Source organism: Acanthochromis polyacanthus, chromosome 1 (assembly GCF_021347895.1).
Source record: "Acanthochromis polyacanthus isolate Apoly-LR-REF ecotype Palm Island chromosome 1, KAUST_Apoly_ChrSc, whole genome shotgun sequence".
Classification (NCBI taxonomy): Eukaryota; Metazoa; Chordata; class Actinopteri; family Pomacentridae; genus Acanthochromis; species Acanthochromis polyacanthus.
The window spans coordinates 40,033,766-40,049,457 of NC_067113.1; the positions used below are offsets into that span (position 1 = coordinate 40,033,766).

Below are 15,692 nucleotides of genomic sequence, written 5' to 3' on the forward strand. Positions count from 1 at the left end.
TGCTGGTGTTGCAGTGAAGGAAATGTGTTCTTCCTCTGTAGCATTTTCTGCCACTGAGCTACCATCCCCCTGCCTCATGTTTACACCAGCACCCACATGCCCAGCGTATGATAATGGCCATGAGACATGCACCTGCAGGCGTGTTATTATGCACATAGATTAAGAAGACAGCCTTCTTTGCGCTTTTCTAAAAGAGCAGACCTTTTTCCTACATGTTTGACTAGAAGAGACGTGCAAAGTTCACTGCGTCGATGACTTCACATTCAAGCATCCGCCTCAGAAAACTCCACCGACAGAGGAATTAGGATCAGAGGCGCGCCCAAACAAGTTTCCCCGAGTGTTTTCCTTCTTCTAAGGATTAAGGAGATCGCTATGTGGTGCTCAGCAGGACCGGCACTGACCCAGATTCTGCCCTGAATGCAGTGTGGAGGGGAGGGAACCTGCACCAGATGAACACAAAGAAACACAACAGCGCAGACTGATAAGTTGAGCTTAGCTTCGAATAAATCCCCAAATCTTCTCGCTTCGGTCCAGAGCTGCCTGGATGTGATAAAAGTGACACTTGTTGAGCCGAAGCAGAGAGCTGATGGAAGGAAGGAAGGAGTTTGTGTCGGTGTGTGTGAGGAAACAGGGTGAGTGAGTTCGTCTGGAGAGGTGTGAGTGTAATGGTCAGCGCTAACAGTCCAGAGATGGAAAGAGTTCTGGATGACCCAGTTCTTAACAAATATACTGGAGACGGAAAGATGAGCTGTTAACAGAGACTTCCTGCTGCAGGAGTGGATAAGAGCTGGATTTAGAGACATTTAACCAAGATTTTGTCCCATTATCCATCCATTCATCCATCCATCCATTATCCGTCCATCCATCCATCCATTCATTATCCATCCATCCGTCCATCCATCCATTCATTATCCATCCATCCATTATCTACCCATCCATTCCTCCATTCTTCCATCCATCCATCATCCATCCATCCCTCCAGCCATCCATTATCTATCCATCCATCCCTCCATCCATCCATCCATCCAGCCATCCGTTATCTAGGATCCATCCATCCATTATCTAGCCATCCATCCATCTATTATCTGGCCATACATCCAGCCATCCATCCAACCATTATCTAGCCATCCATCCATCCATCCATCCATCCATCCATCCATCCATCCATCCATCCATCCATCCATCCATCCATCCATCCATCCATCCATCCATCCATCCCCTCAGCGATGCTTTCCAGCTCTTCCTGGTGGATCCCGAGGCGTTCCCAGGCCAGATGAGATACATAATCCCTCTAGCGAGTTCTGGGTCTACGCCATGTTAAGAAAACCTCCAAAGGAAATCTCCCTGGAGGCATCCGAATCAGATATCCAAACCTGAGGCTCACAGGCCTAAAGGAAAAATCCAACCATTTAAGAAAACAAAAAAGAGATTTTTTTTCTATAATGCCGCATAAAATTACAAGCATGGGATGGTCAGCCTATCTGAAGAAATTTGTGGAATAGGTAGCCTCCTCAAAGCGAGAAAATCCCCATAAAACTCCCCGACAGACAGGTTATTAGCTAGAAGAAGCAATGAGTTGTGGTTTGAGGAGGTGTTATGTGCCAGACTGTTTCTTTTTAAAAGCAAATATATTGTTCTATTTTTAAAAGAAAGGTTCAGTAAGTTCCTGAACCAGCTGAACTGTGGCCCTAGCAAACAATACTCCGGGAGGAATACTATTCATAGCTGGAGATAAACACACATTAGATGAATGAAGGAGTCACTCTGACAGTTTTTGGACCTTAATGGAGGTCTACAGCGTGGAGGAAGAAGATATCAGAGGTACTTATTAGACTCAGTGGTTGTTAGTAGAACCGGTTTATTTGAGGTCTTTTTTGTGGGATTTGTTCACGTTTAAAAAGCAGACGAACACTTCTGTAGACCCAGAAGCACAGCAGCCGGCTCAGATCCAGGCCTGGTGGAGTCGTTGTGTAACATCTGGAGGGAAGAGTGGGGGTTGGACTCAGTGATCGGTCAGTGTGACGGAGCAGGACTGGAAAGTTTGTGTTTCTGCGTGTGTCTGTGGGGGTTGAAGTCTGAACTTTTGGGAAGCTTCAGGAAGCAGACGGGAGGCAGATTTTGACTAGAAAAGACACCCAGAGGGCAGAACAGGAGACGTTTTTTCTTTCCATTTGTCATCTTGTGTGTGTGTTTGTGCAGCCTCAGTATCACACACATGAACACTCTGAGTCACAGCGTCGAACTTTGACTCGCATTTCTGGATAAACGCTGACATTAAGTCTGCATGAAACATTAACCCTGTAAAACCCACTGCTGCAGAAATACAACATCAGTGTTATTTTTTAAATATTATTTTCTTTTATGTATGTATGTGTATATATATATATATATTAAGAGTTTATTTGCAAAAACTGATAACTCCGTTTTTATACATTTTCAGAAAACTTTTTTTGTTTACTTGAGATAATATCAGTCAAACTGAAGTTGAGTGGATTTGAATCAGTAGAAAAATACATAACAAAATAGAGAAAAAATAAATTATTATTGTTATTATATATAAAATGGAGTTATCTGTTTTTGCAAATGAACTCTATATATACACTATTTTTGCTACTATTTTTTCTTTGTTTTATTTTTGTGCTTATTTTCTTCTATATATGGGTTTATATATTATCATTATTTATATCTTTTAATTTAATTCAATTTTTTGCTATATGAATGTATGTATATATATATACATATATATATAGTTTATTTTGTTTATTTTTTGCACATTTTTTCTATATTTGAGTTTATATATTATCATTCTTAATATTATTAATATTTTTTTGCTATTTTATTCTGTGTGTGTGTGTTTGTATATATATATATTATGTATGTGTACAATATATATATATATATATATATATATATATATATATATATATATATATATATGTATGTGTGTGTGTGTGTGTGTGTGTGTGTGTGTGTGTGTTTGGGTATTTTTGGGGCTGCACAGTGGTATAGTGGTTAGCACTTTGGCCTTGCAGCAAGAAGATCCTGGTTCAAATCCCGGCCTGGGATCTTTCTGCATGGAGTTTGCATGTTCTCCCTGTGCATGCGTGGGTTTTCTCCGGGTACTCCGGCTTCCTCCCACAGTCCAATAAATTGTCCGTAGGTGTGACTGTGTGTCTGTATATGTAGCCCTGTGACAGACTGGTGACCTGTCCAGGGTGTCCCCTGCCTTCACCCGAGTCAGCTGGGATAGACTCCAGCACCCCCCATGACCTTAGTGGGGATAAAACGGTGTATAGAGAATGGATGGATGGGTATTTTTGTTCTTTTGGGTTTTTTTGCTCTTTTTCTGTTTTTGGGTATTTTTGCTCTTTTTTCTATATTTGGGTCTTACGGGGTTAATGAGAACATGAAGAGTTCTTAGGATGCAGCATTGAGGAGGAAATGCTTTTTCTCTTCACTCTGGTTTTTCATGGATCCGCTGTGGTTTTTGCCGCTTTCAGACTTTGTCTTGTGTGTTTTCGTCCTGGCCTGTGGGTGGAGAATAAACGGGTCACCCTGCTGGATATCACACCTCCTGTCATTCTCTCACATCCTGTTGTTTACATCCTCCAGCCATCACTCCACCCGTCACACAGAGCTCACTCCCTGCTGGTGCTGAGCAGATATTTAGTCGGATATGAGCTGCAATTCCTTCTCCAAATACACTTTTAACCATAGGCGTCAGTTTAGAGGGGGACGGTGGGGACGTGTCCCCTGAACTTTTTGTCAGGGGTCATTTTGTCTCCAACACATTCAAATTCTTCACATGTAAGCCGTTGTAAACCCAGATATTTTCAGTAGTATAGAAAATTCCGACGCTCCTGAACGCACCATCCGCACTCGGCCGAGAGTTGCACAGACACACAGCACACCTTCGTGAGGTTAAAACAAAAAAAAACGCGCAGATGCTAAATTTGCGCCTGTGCCAAGTGGAAGCTCCGACCAGAGGCGTGCAGGGGCAAAATTTCGGCCCGGGAGAATTAGTACTATAGCGGCCCACAGACCCCTCTACCTGCATGTACTGATAGCTCAACAGGTTGAGCCTCCGCCTTTGGTGCGGTGGTTGTGAGTTCGAGCCCAGCTTGTGGCATTTTGCCGCCGTTCTTCGACATTTTCTCAAAGTGCTGTGGTCTCCATCCCCCCCACTTTTAAAAACAAACTGACGCCCTTGCTTTTAACCAAAGTATCTGATTAGTCTTGACTCAGTGCTGCTAGTAGTGAGTATTTTAATCCATCACTTGGTATTTTGATCAATCTTTTGGTTGTGTAGTCTCTGAAAAAAGGCCCAAAACCAATGTGTCAAGTTGAAATTTCACTGTCTTATGGCTGGAACTGATAAAATACATAAATTAAAACAGATTAATGGGAACCCAGCTGTATTAACATTAGATGTGAGCACAGAGAGCAGGAGAGAAGTAAACAGATGTTAAGTTTGTTCCAAAACAAACATTTCTGATGAGTTGAAGTAAATAAAAAGCATGTCGACCTATTTCCTCTCCTAAACGTGAACTTTTCGGCCCTCGATGGCGGCAGAAAAAGCTGTAAACGACAACAATGACATCACCTTTTTAACAAACTGGGTGCTGCAATCTTATCTTTCATTTGGAGTTACAAATAGCAAACACAAGACGCAAAATTAGTGATTGTTACGGCTTTCAGTTCTCCTGAAGAAATGCCTCCTGACTCTGTGTTCCCCAGCTTATCAGTATCTACGTTATTTGGTTCTAGGCGGGTTTTTGTTGAAAACGGCTTCCTGTGTACAAAAGTAAGCAGAGAGAGCAGCAGGCGTGACTGAAAACTTGTCAAAAAAAATCAAAACAATGAGCTGAAAGATGCTCAAACACCGTGAGACTCAGGGAACTGGAAGTTATAACCAGCCATGCCTTTCACTTCCACAGAAAACCAACCATCACCTCCTTTAATAGGTTACCATAAATGCTCTGATAGTCATTTTTCAAGTGAAAGTGTTTCAGTTCCAGCCTCTCAGTTGTAAAGATTCGCTGCTTTTCTTTGTTTTATGTGGCGATAAATGGAATACTTTTGTGGGTTTAGATTGGCAAAGTTAAATAAAAATGTCTTCTTGACCTTGGAGTCATTTTTGATGGATATTTTTTAGCGTTTTATACCATTTTACAGACTTCATGATGGATAAAAAGCTCACGTTTGATAGTAAATACTCATTAGTTTCAGAGTTGTTGCTGCCCTCTTCCTTCCTCCGTTATCGCCCTGCTTTTTTTCTGGTGGGGAATCTGGGAATCGTGGCTGATTTTGGCAAATCCAGCTGGGATGGATGTTAGGTATGTGGGTCAGGGAGTTGTTCTCTCATCCCTGTGGGAACCGGCTCCAGACTTCTTTGGAATGAGGACGTTTTTGTTCAGCGAGGTCATTCTGGCCGAGCTTCACGTCGTTACGGGCCGGGACCGGTTTGTGTTGGTGTGTCTGTGGAGACCTAAACATGTGAACTTTGCTGCTTATTAGCGTGCTCTAAGTGACCGTCCTGTTGGAGATGGTCCAGACGTGTGTTCAGATCTCCACCTGCTGCCTCCACAGATAAGACCCAGACAGCAGGAGCCCTCTGAGGCCTGGCCTTCGTCTTGTTCCTCTGGTTCATGGAGTATCAGCGGCACATCTCAGCCCAGCGCTGTCAGGACACGCGATAAGTTCTTCCTGTGATTTATGGTCCTGTTCGCTATCAGGGTTTTCTCATGCGTGGTTTTACTCTGAGACGTCCAAGCTTCAGTTACAGTGCAGGTCCTATTGGGTTTGACGAACTAACACGCAGGGATATAAGATCATCTGTTGATCTTCAGGCTTAGAATCACAAATCTCCACATACGTTTAGTTGAAGTCATGACTGGCTGTGCTTATGCCAGTCTGCATACGAAGCATGTAAGTTCAGCTAGGGCTACAACTAAGGATTATTTCAACTGCTGCGGTTGATTTCTTGGCTTTTTGATGAGTTGTCTGGTCTTTAAAATGGCAGAAAATGGTGAAAAACGTACATCAAGCCTAACATAAAGCCCCCAAATGTCTTGTTTTGTCTGCAAGTAAAAGAAATTCAGTTGCAGTTCTACCGAGAAGTGGACAGAAGAAGGACTCCATCTGCTGACAGTGGCTGTATGTAGAGTTCAGTTCGTTCTAACGGGAACACATATTGGCAGAATAATGAAATCATCGTCTCTTTGTGCAGGAAAAACTTTCAGAATGACTTCCAGTCATCTCGAGCTGGTTTCCTTCATGGCACCAACCGCCAGGAATCTTGAACCCCGTACATTTTTATTCTAATATGCTTCTTGAAACACTTCTGTCACTTTGCAACTTTTATGTCAAACTTTTGGTCTCATTTTTTGTCGTTTTGTTTCTCGCTTTCGCCATTTTTGCAGTATTTTTGTTGGGTTGTATTGTCTGACTTTTGTCGTTTGCCTCATGTTTTTGTCGTTTTGTGTTTCCTTCTCGTCTCACTTGTGTTTTTTGTTTTCTTCTCGTGTTTTTCTTTGTTCATTGTTTTGTGTGTCGTTTTTGTTTCACGCTTTTGTCATTTTTTGTCTCGTTTTGTCTCATTTTTGCGCATTTTTTTGTCGCTTAGTAACTTTTTTGTCTAGTCTTTCTTATTTTGTTTCGTGTCGTTTGTCTCATTTTTGGTCAGTTTGTTTCTTGCTTTTGTTGTTCCGCATCTCATTTTTGTAATATTTTGTCTTTTTTGGTCATTAAAGTAACATACTACACCGTTCAGATACCTGAGACTAAATGTTGTGTTCCTTTGTAGACAAACTGTGATCTCTAAGGTTTGATGTGTAACTGCCACACTGTGGTATAATATTATTGAAACGGAACATGTTTTCCTGAAGAAATTTCAGGTTTTTCAATGATTGGCTGTTTTCTAAAGCTAACCTCTCAGAATCCAAGAGTAGAAATTCTTTTTTTTCCATCTCCTGGTGTTTAAAGATCCTTTCGGTCAAAAGTTGAAGGCATATAGAACTCTTTGGGTCGCTATCGTCTGCTCTAACTTCTGCTCAATGCATCTGGCAGATATTAAAAGAATCTCAGCAGATGCACTTTTGCAGAGTGTTAGCACAGCTTGCACACATTGTTAGCATTCCAGCGGGTTCTTTGGCTGCAGGAGTTTCAGTCATGAATGCTAATGATGCTAAAATCAAGCTAGCTGAGGTTCAGATATGCAAATGTGGGTCTTTTATGCATCTTTACTGTTTGGGGAATTTTCACCAGAGGGCCGATATGATGAGAGTTAAATCAGCAGGTGGAAAGACTGGACTTCACAAGAACCTGAAGCTGGTGGGGAAGAATGAGTGACGTTTTCTAGCTTTGTGCTACGCTAGCAGAGAGTGAAGCAGTAAACCGGGGGTGTCCAACATGAGGCCCGTGGGCTAAAAGTGGTCCTCCAGAGGGTCCAATCAAAGTGGAAAAATTACAGAGAAGACATTAACTGCAGATTGTAAATTAGTAAAACTATAAATTTAAAATAATTTCTAGACCATGACAAGTTGTTTTGATCATAAAGTAAAATACTAGATTGTTCTTTTGTCGTTTTGTGTCTGATTTTTGTAATATTTTGTCTGTTTTGTTCTTTTGTTGTTTTGTGTTTCCTTTTTGTCTCACTTGTGTTGTTTGTCTATTTTTTTTGTCATTTTGTTTCTTTGCTTGTTATTTTTTGTCTCATTTTTTGTCTGACTGTGGTCGTTTTATTTCTGGTTTTTATCATTTTGTGTTTCCTTTTTGTCTCGCTTGTTTTTTGTCATTTTGTGTTTCACTTTATTCATTGTTTTGTGTGTTGTTTTTTTGTCATTTTGTGTCTTTTTTTTAATCTCGCTTCTGTTGCTTGTCTACTATTTTGTCATTTTTGGTCTCGTTTTTTTCATTTGTCCATTTTTTTTGTCACTTTGTAACTTAATGGTCTCAATTTTGGTCTCTTTTTTTTTTTACTTTGTTTTATGTCATTTGTCTCATTTTTTTTGTCATTTTGTGTCCCATTTTTATTATTTTGTTTCCTTTTTGTCTTGCTTGGTTTTTTTTTTGTCTTATTTTTGTCATTTTTTTTGTCTCGTTTTTTCTGACTGTGGTTGTTTTATTTCTGGTTTTTATCATTTGTGTTTCGCTTTATTCGTTGTTTTGTGTGTTGTTTTTTGTCATTTTGTGTCTTTTTTTATCTTGCTTCTGTTGCTTGTCTACTATTTTGTCATTTTTGGTCTCGTTTTTTTCATTTGTCCATTTTTTTTGTCACTTTGTAACTTAATGGTCTCAATTTTGGTCTCTTTTTTTTTTTACTTTGTTTCATGTTGTTTGTCTCATTTTTTGTCATTTTGTGTCCTGTTTTTATTATTTTGCATCTCATTTTTGTAACACTGTGTCTTATTTTTGTTGTTTTTTTGTCTCTTTCTTCATATTTGCCCTTTTTTTTGTCAAATACCTGTGACTAAATGTTTTGTCTTTGTAGGAACACTGTAAGTTGTAATGTGTAAATGAAAAATGAGGCATAATGTTGCTGAAACTGAACATGTTTTTCTTTACAAATATTAGTTTGTTTATAACATTTTGTAAAAAGATCAATTGAATATGAACATTTTCAGAAAGTACTTTTTGCACTAAAACAAAGGAAACATTTGGAGTTGTGGTTATTTATAAATTCATACATTTTCACAGTTACTGATGACAAAATAGCTTGTTGAGTCCAGAACAAAAGGTCGGGTGTTAATATCTGCTGATAGTCGGACACGTGTTGGTCGTCTGTGACAAATGAAGCTAATGAGTCACTGAGTTTGTCCTGATATAAAGCCACATGCAGGAGTGTTTATCTCTGAAGATGTGTCATCAGCAGAAGCACACACAGATGAGTCCAGGGCAAGGTACACACACATCAACACACACTCTCAGCTGGACTCGCTCTGTGCTTTCAGACATTTTTTCCACATCTGGTTTGGCTTTTAGGGGAGGAAAGTGTTGCATCACCAGACTTTCCTCTGCTTCCCCCCTGAAGCCTAAAGCTGTGGCCCTTAAGGGTTAAAACAGACGTATTTCCTTCTCTGCAGAGGAAGTACAGACCTGGACGGACATGCCTTCACTCCCACTCTCACACCGTTCATTTAGCTGCTAACTAGCGACCAACGCAGCTGTGCAGGATTTTACTGTGGAGGCGAGCTGCTCTGATAACCAGAACCATTAGTCAATGTAGATTTTTAGCTTTTAAACCAGTGGTGTCAAACTCATCTTAGTTCAGGGACCAGTAAAATCACAGCATAATAACCTGTAAATAACCACAACTCCTAATGCTTCCTGTTTTAGTGCTAAAATATTCATATTCAATTAATTATCTTTTTACAAAACATGATGAACAAACTGAAATTTGTTAAGAAAAATAAATTCAATTTCAGCAACCTTCAGCCTCAGTTTATCATTTCCTCATTAAAACTTCCAGATCACAGAGTGTCTACAAAGAAACACAACATTTAGTCATAGCTATCTGGAACTGAATGGTATAGTATTTTACTGTAAAAATAACAACAAACACAAGACAAAATATTACAAAAATGAGACACAAAATGACAAAAATGAGACAAGCAGCACGAAACAAAACGAGAAAGAGACGAAAAATGACACAAAAAACACCAGTGAGACAAAAACGAAATGCAAAACGACAAAAACATAAGAAAAATGACAAAAGTCAGACAAAAAATCAACAAAAACCACCCAAAATATTACAAAAATGACACAAAATGACAAAAATGAGAAACAAAACAACAAAACTGGGAAACAAAACGACAAAAAATGAGACAAGCAGCACAGAACAAAACGAGAAAGAGACGAAAAATGACGCAAAAAACACCAGCGAGGCCAAAAGGAAACACAAAACGACAAAAAGGAGAAACAAAACAACAAAAACATGAGAAGAACGACAGAAGTCAGACAAAAAAGACAAAAATGCAACAAAAAACATACAATATATTACAAAAATGAGACACAAAATGACAAGAACAATCTAGTATTTTACTTTCTGATCAAAACAACTTGTCATGTTCTAGAAATTATTTTAAATTTATAGTTTTACATGTTTACTATTTGCAGGTAATGTCCTCTCTGGAAATTCTTTCTATCATCGTCCATCCATCTGTCCATTTTGTTCATCTATCTATCTATCTATCTATCTATCTATCTATCTATCTATCTATCTATCTATCTATCTATCTATCTATCTATCTATCTATCTATCTATCTATCTATCTATCTATCTATCTATCTGTCTATCTGTCTATCTATGACTAGCATTAGCATTTAGCTCTAACTAGCTAGCCTGGAAGTTACCCTCTTTGCCTCATTTTTCCCATAGTTTACACCACTTCCCTGCTCGTTGTTCAACAGGCCTGTCTGACCTACTTTCATCAGCGTTTCTCTGATTTGATTACGATGAAATGTGCTGAGAGTTTAGCTGATCTTTGGGAAGGATCGCCTCTCTTTGGGCGACGCAGGATTTCAGTGCACAAAGTTTCTCCAGAGCTCCGGCGATAATCAGAGCCGCGTTTCTTCCTCCATCAGCTTTAATTAAAAGATTACCATCTGCTCTTTCAGCAGTGTGCTAAACGTTACGCAGGAAAGTGTGAGAATAGCGTCTTTGTTACCAGAAACAGCGAGTGACCTACTGAATCTAGTTCCACTTTAAACTCCCCGTTTTCCCCATTTAGGCTTCAGCTCTTGCGGTGGTTCCCAGCTGGAGAGCGTCGGGTTACAGCCGTGGCTAAATAACGCCTCTTTCTCGGGCTGCAAACACAAAGAGGTTTCTGTTGTGTGATGAGCTCCACCCGGCCGGTGAGCGATCTGCTGCCCTGCTCCTCACCACCTCCTCCACTCCTGCTGCCCAAATGACAGGGAGCCCACGAAGCCTCGCTATGTGCTCTTGGTGTGGTTCTGTTTTCATGCAGGCGGACTTGGACCGCTCCCATTTCCTGCTCGAGGATTTATTCCCCTCCGTGTCCTCATGCTTGGAGAAATGTTTGTTCATTTACAGATTTTTTTTCAGAGATGATCTTTTCTGCTCCGTTGTGACACAGTGGAGGGAAAAGGGTGGTGTCAGAGGTCACATAAACCACACTATAACCCAAAAAATACGACTCCGTAATGAGTATAATTACTGTTCTCTAAAAGCTACGCCCTTTTCCTTCATCGTGATGTTTTTGATGGTTTCTCAAGTTTTGTCATTCAGACGTAGATCGCTGTCACTTTAATGATTGGATCACGCCTTTAATGAGGCCAAACCACCACCGTGATGGAGGGAACACGCACACAGGATTAGATAGAACACTGTAATGAGTTTGGGTTAAGGCCAGTTCATGCTTTCTGCATCCACAAGGGTTAGTATGAGATCTATTCAGTCGTCCATCATGATCCGCCCAACGTCTGTGACTTCACGGCCTGTTGGAGCTGCAGCATGTCTCCTCCACATCTGCCAGGAAGAACTAGTTGTGTTTCAATAAGTGTTTGGTATGAAGAAAGCTGTAATGTGATGATCTTCCATCCACACCCTTATAATCAATCACTGAGAGAGTTGAAGTGGAAGCAGTCGATGCTGAACTTCTAAGTTCTCCAGATATCCTGTGCTATGGATAGGGATATTGATGCACCAAAACATCCAAAACTGTCGTCCCTTTACCTTACAAAGCCCTACGTTTAGCGCTGTGATGGACCAAAGTGAACCATCATGGTGTTCGATCGTGTTTAGCTGCCACTGTTCTTTATAAAGTGACTTGAAAGACTCTCAGAGATCGTAATCTTCTGCCAAGGCCGTTGCCCCGCCTTGAACATTTAAAGAAAGTGCTCCAGGTCCACGCCTGGTAGTTTTCTTTGGTTAATCCTTAGAGACAAACAAACGGCAGTGGAAGCAGAGCAGCTTGGTGTGGCGTTAAAAGCAGTTGACAGTGAAAGCAGCGGCTATTTTCTGTCAGTCTTTATGTTCTGTTCTGTCTTTAGTGCTACGGTTAGCGCTGGGTTTTGTGATTCTTCAGCGTGCCGATCAGGTGATGCAGAAAGGAAACAGATCTAGAATGGACTTTTCATCGCTTCTTGTTTGATTGGTGGATGTGTACAGAATCACATATTTTCAGCTTTGCCATCGACAACAGCAGAAAATGAGACTTTTAAGCAAATTGGTTCATTTTATTGAACATCACTCCTGTTAAATACACAATACAATAGATAAGAGCCTTCCATTGGATAATTACTGCAGTGATGAATGCATTTCATCCATGTTCTATATACCACTTTATCCTCTATAGCGGGGGTGTCAAACATGCGGCCTGAGGGCCAAAAGCGGCCCTCCAGAGAATCCAATGTACCCTGTGAGACAACTTTGTTTAAAAAAAAGTGTAATTGTCATTTGCCCATTTTTTTGTTGCATTGTAACTTTTTTATCTAAATTTTTCTTTTTTTTTGTTTTGTTTTGCTTCATTTGTCTCATTTCTTGTATTTTTCTCGCTTTTGTCATATTGTGTCTCGTTTTTGTAATATTTTGTCTTGTTTTTTTGTCTGACTTTTGTCAGTTTGTTTCTCGCTTTTGTTGTTTTGTGTTTCCTTTTTGTCTCGCGTGTGTTTTTGTCTTGTTTCTGTCATTTTATGCTTTGTTTTATTCGTTGTTTTGTGTATTTTTGGTCTCTTTTTGTCTCATTTTTGTCTGTCCGTTTTTTGTCGCTGTGTTTCTTGCTTTTGTTGTTTTGTGTCTCATTTTTTGTATCATTTTGTGTCTTGCTTTTGTAATTTTTTGTCTCGCTTGTGTCATTTATCCATTTTCTGTCACTTTGTAACTATTTGTCTCTTTTTTTCTTGCTTGTGTTGTCTACTTTTTGTGGTTTTGTTTGTCACTTTTGACATTTTTTGTCTCGTTTGAGTCATTTTTTTCTTGTTTTTGTCTCATTTGTCCATTTTCTTTGTCGCTTTGTAACTTCTTTGTCTAATTTTTTCTCTTTTTTGTTTTGTTTCATTTTGTTTGTCTAATTTTTTGTCATTTCGTTTCTCACTTTTGTTGTTTTGTGTCTCATTTTTCTAATATTTTGTCTTGTTTTTGTTGTTTTTTTGTCTGACTTTTGTCGTTTGTCTCACGTTGTTGTCGTTTTGTGTTTCCTTCTCGTCTTGCTTGTGTTTTTTTAATTTATTTTTGTCATGTTGTGTTTTGATTTTGTCATTTTTTGTCTCATTTGTCCATTTTTTTGTCGTTTGTAACTTTTTGTCTAATTTTTTGTCTTTTTTGTTTCATGTCGTTTGTCTCATTTTTTTGTCATTTCGTTTCTCGCTTTTATCGTTTTGTGTCTCATTTTGCTAATATTTTGTCTTGTTTTTGTCTTTTTTTTGTCTGACTTTTGTCGTTTGTCTCACGTTTTTGTCGTTTTCTTTCTCGTTTTGGTCGTTTTGTGTTTCCTTCTCGTCTTGCTTGTGTTTTTTTATTTTATTTTTGTCATGTTGTGTTTTGATTTTGTCATTTGTCTCATTTGTGTCATTTGTCCATTTTTTTGTCGCTTTGTAACTTTTTGTCTAATTTTTTATCTCTTTTTGTTTTGTTCGAGCCGTTTGTCTCATTTTTTGTCATTTTGTTTCTCATTTTTGTCATTTTGCATCTGATTTTTGTAATATTTTGTCATCTCTTTGATGTTTTTTGTCTTTTTTTGTCAGATTTTTGCCATTTTACCATTATAAACATGATAAATATGGCCTCAGGGAATAAAAAACAGTTTGGTTTCTGAGGTGACTCTGGGTAACCGTGCCGACGGCGTTGCTGGGCGACTCTGCAGGATGAGAAAGTGTTGTCAGTGTTTGCCCGCGGTGTGATGGCTTTAGCACGTGCACGCTTCCTTTTGCATGCACAGACGTGCGCACACTTATAGCACGCGTTGATATCACGGGTTGTCTTCAGTCGCACACGCTGACGGTTCATGTGGAAGTTAGAGATGAAACCAGAGGTGGATAAGAGGCTAAATATTTGTCTTCCCCCCCTTTGAATGGATTCACGGTAGGCTGTCAGTGTTTGCGTTTCACACACACACACAGAGGGCCATGTAGGGCAGCGCAGAGCGACAGGAGTGTGTTGTGTGTTCAGGTCATTTCGCTGCATGTGTGTGTGAGACAGAAAACGCTACGAGTCCAGTCTTCTCTGTAATCGAAGCCACATGTTTGACATTCAGCCGTCCAGCCTCCTCCTGTTCCCTCGCTTCCTCCATCTTCATTTCACTCTCTCTTTATCTATCCCTGAATTCATACGTACACAACATTCAGCCACAGGCGTCTGGAACTGAACGATTTTACTTTATGATCAAAACGATAAACGTCAGACAAAAACGGGCGAAAAACGAGACAAAATGTTACAAAAATGAGACGCAAAATGGCACAAAATGAGACAAACGACATGAAACGAAACAGGAAAGAGACAAAAAGTTAGACAAAAAAGTTACAAAGCAACATAAAGAAAGGCAAATGACAAAAACGAGGGACAAAACAACAAAAATGAGACACAAAATGATAAAAGCGAGACACAAAATGATAAAAGCGAGACACAAAATGATAAAAGCGAGACACAAAACGACAAAGACAAGACAGGAATTGACAAAAACGAGACACGAAGTGACAAAAATGAGACACAAATCAAGGAAAATGAGACAGGAAATGACAAAACTGAGAGACAAAACAACAAAAACAAGAGAAAATGACAAAAATGAGACACAAAACGACCACAACGAGACACATGATGACAAAAACAACTTAAAATGACAAAAACGACACACAAAACAGTTTTAAAAAATGAGCATTTTGCAGACTGAAGAGTTTCCCAGCAATAATTAAATAGATGTTTAGTGCAACACAAAGCAGTGGTTAATGGCTGAGTTGTTGGAGACACGACTTTAGAAGAGCAGCTGTTAGCAGATCTGTGTCAGTGTTTTATCAGTACAGCTCCTGCCTTCTGTTTGCTTTAGTCATAACACACCTGAACACACTCACCTGGCTGGGAGGAAGGAATGTGGAGCAGGAGGGATGAAGGAGGAGGAGGGATGTCTGTTAGCGTCTGTGTGTTCTGGAAATGTGTCGCCACACTGAGAATGAATGATGGGGGAGATTCTGGCAGTGAAACCTGAAGTTAAAGCTTCAGACCGGCTTCTTCCTGGAGGGAAGGTTCCAATAAAGAAAGTGTAATTACAGACCGACTGACAACGATGTGGTTTTAAATCATTTATACAATTATCTGTCTGTCTCCTCCTGTCTGGTGGGGTCTTTGGCATTTTGTGTTTCATTTTTCTTGATTTGTGTCTCGTTTTGTCACTTCGTGTCTCGTTTTTGTTATTTTGGGCCTCATGTTTGTTATTTCGTGTGTCATTTTTGTTATTTCGTGTCTTGTTTTTGTTGCTTTGTGTGTCTCGTTTTTGTCATTTTCAGTTGTTTTTGTCATCATGTGTCTCGTAGTGGTCGTTTGTGTCTCATTTTTGTCATTTTCTCTCGTCTTTGTTGTTTTGTCTCTCGGTTTTGTCATTTTGTACATTGGTTCTGTCATTTTGTGTCTTGCTTTTATCATTTTGTTTCTCATTTTTGTTATTTTGTGTCTTGTTTTTGTTAATTTCTCTCGTTTTTGTCATTTTGGGAATTGGTTCTCTCATTTTGTGTCTCGCTTTTAT

General features: G+C 39.5%; 1 protein-coding gene across 2 annotated transcripts in view; it reads left to right on the forward strand.

Annotated features, from left to right (window-relative positions):
- The window catches only part of creb3l2 (cAMP responsive element binding protein 3-like 2), a 46,822-nt gene that overhangs the window by 15,488 nt on the left and 15,642 nt on the right, over positions 1-15,692 (forward strand). The gene's annotated exons all lie outside the window — the stretch shown is intronic.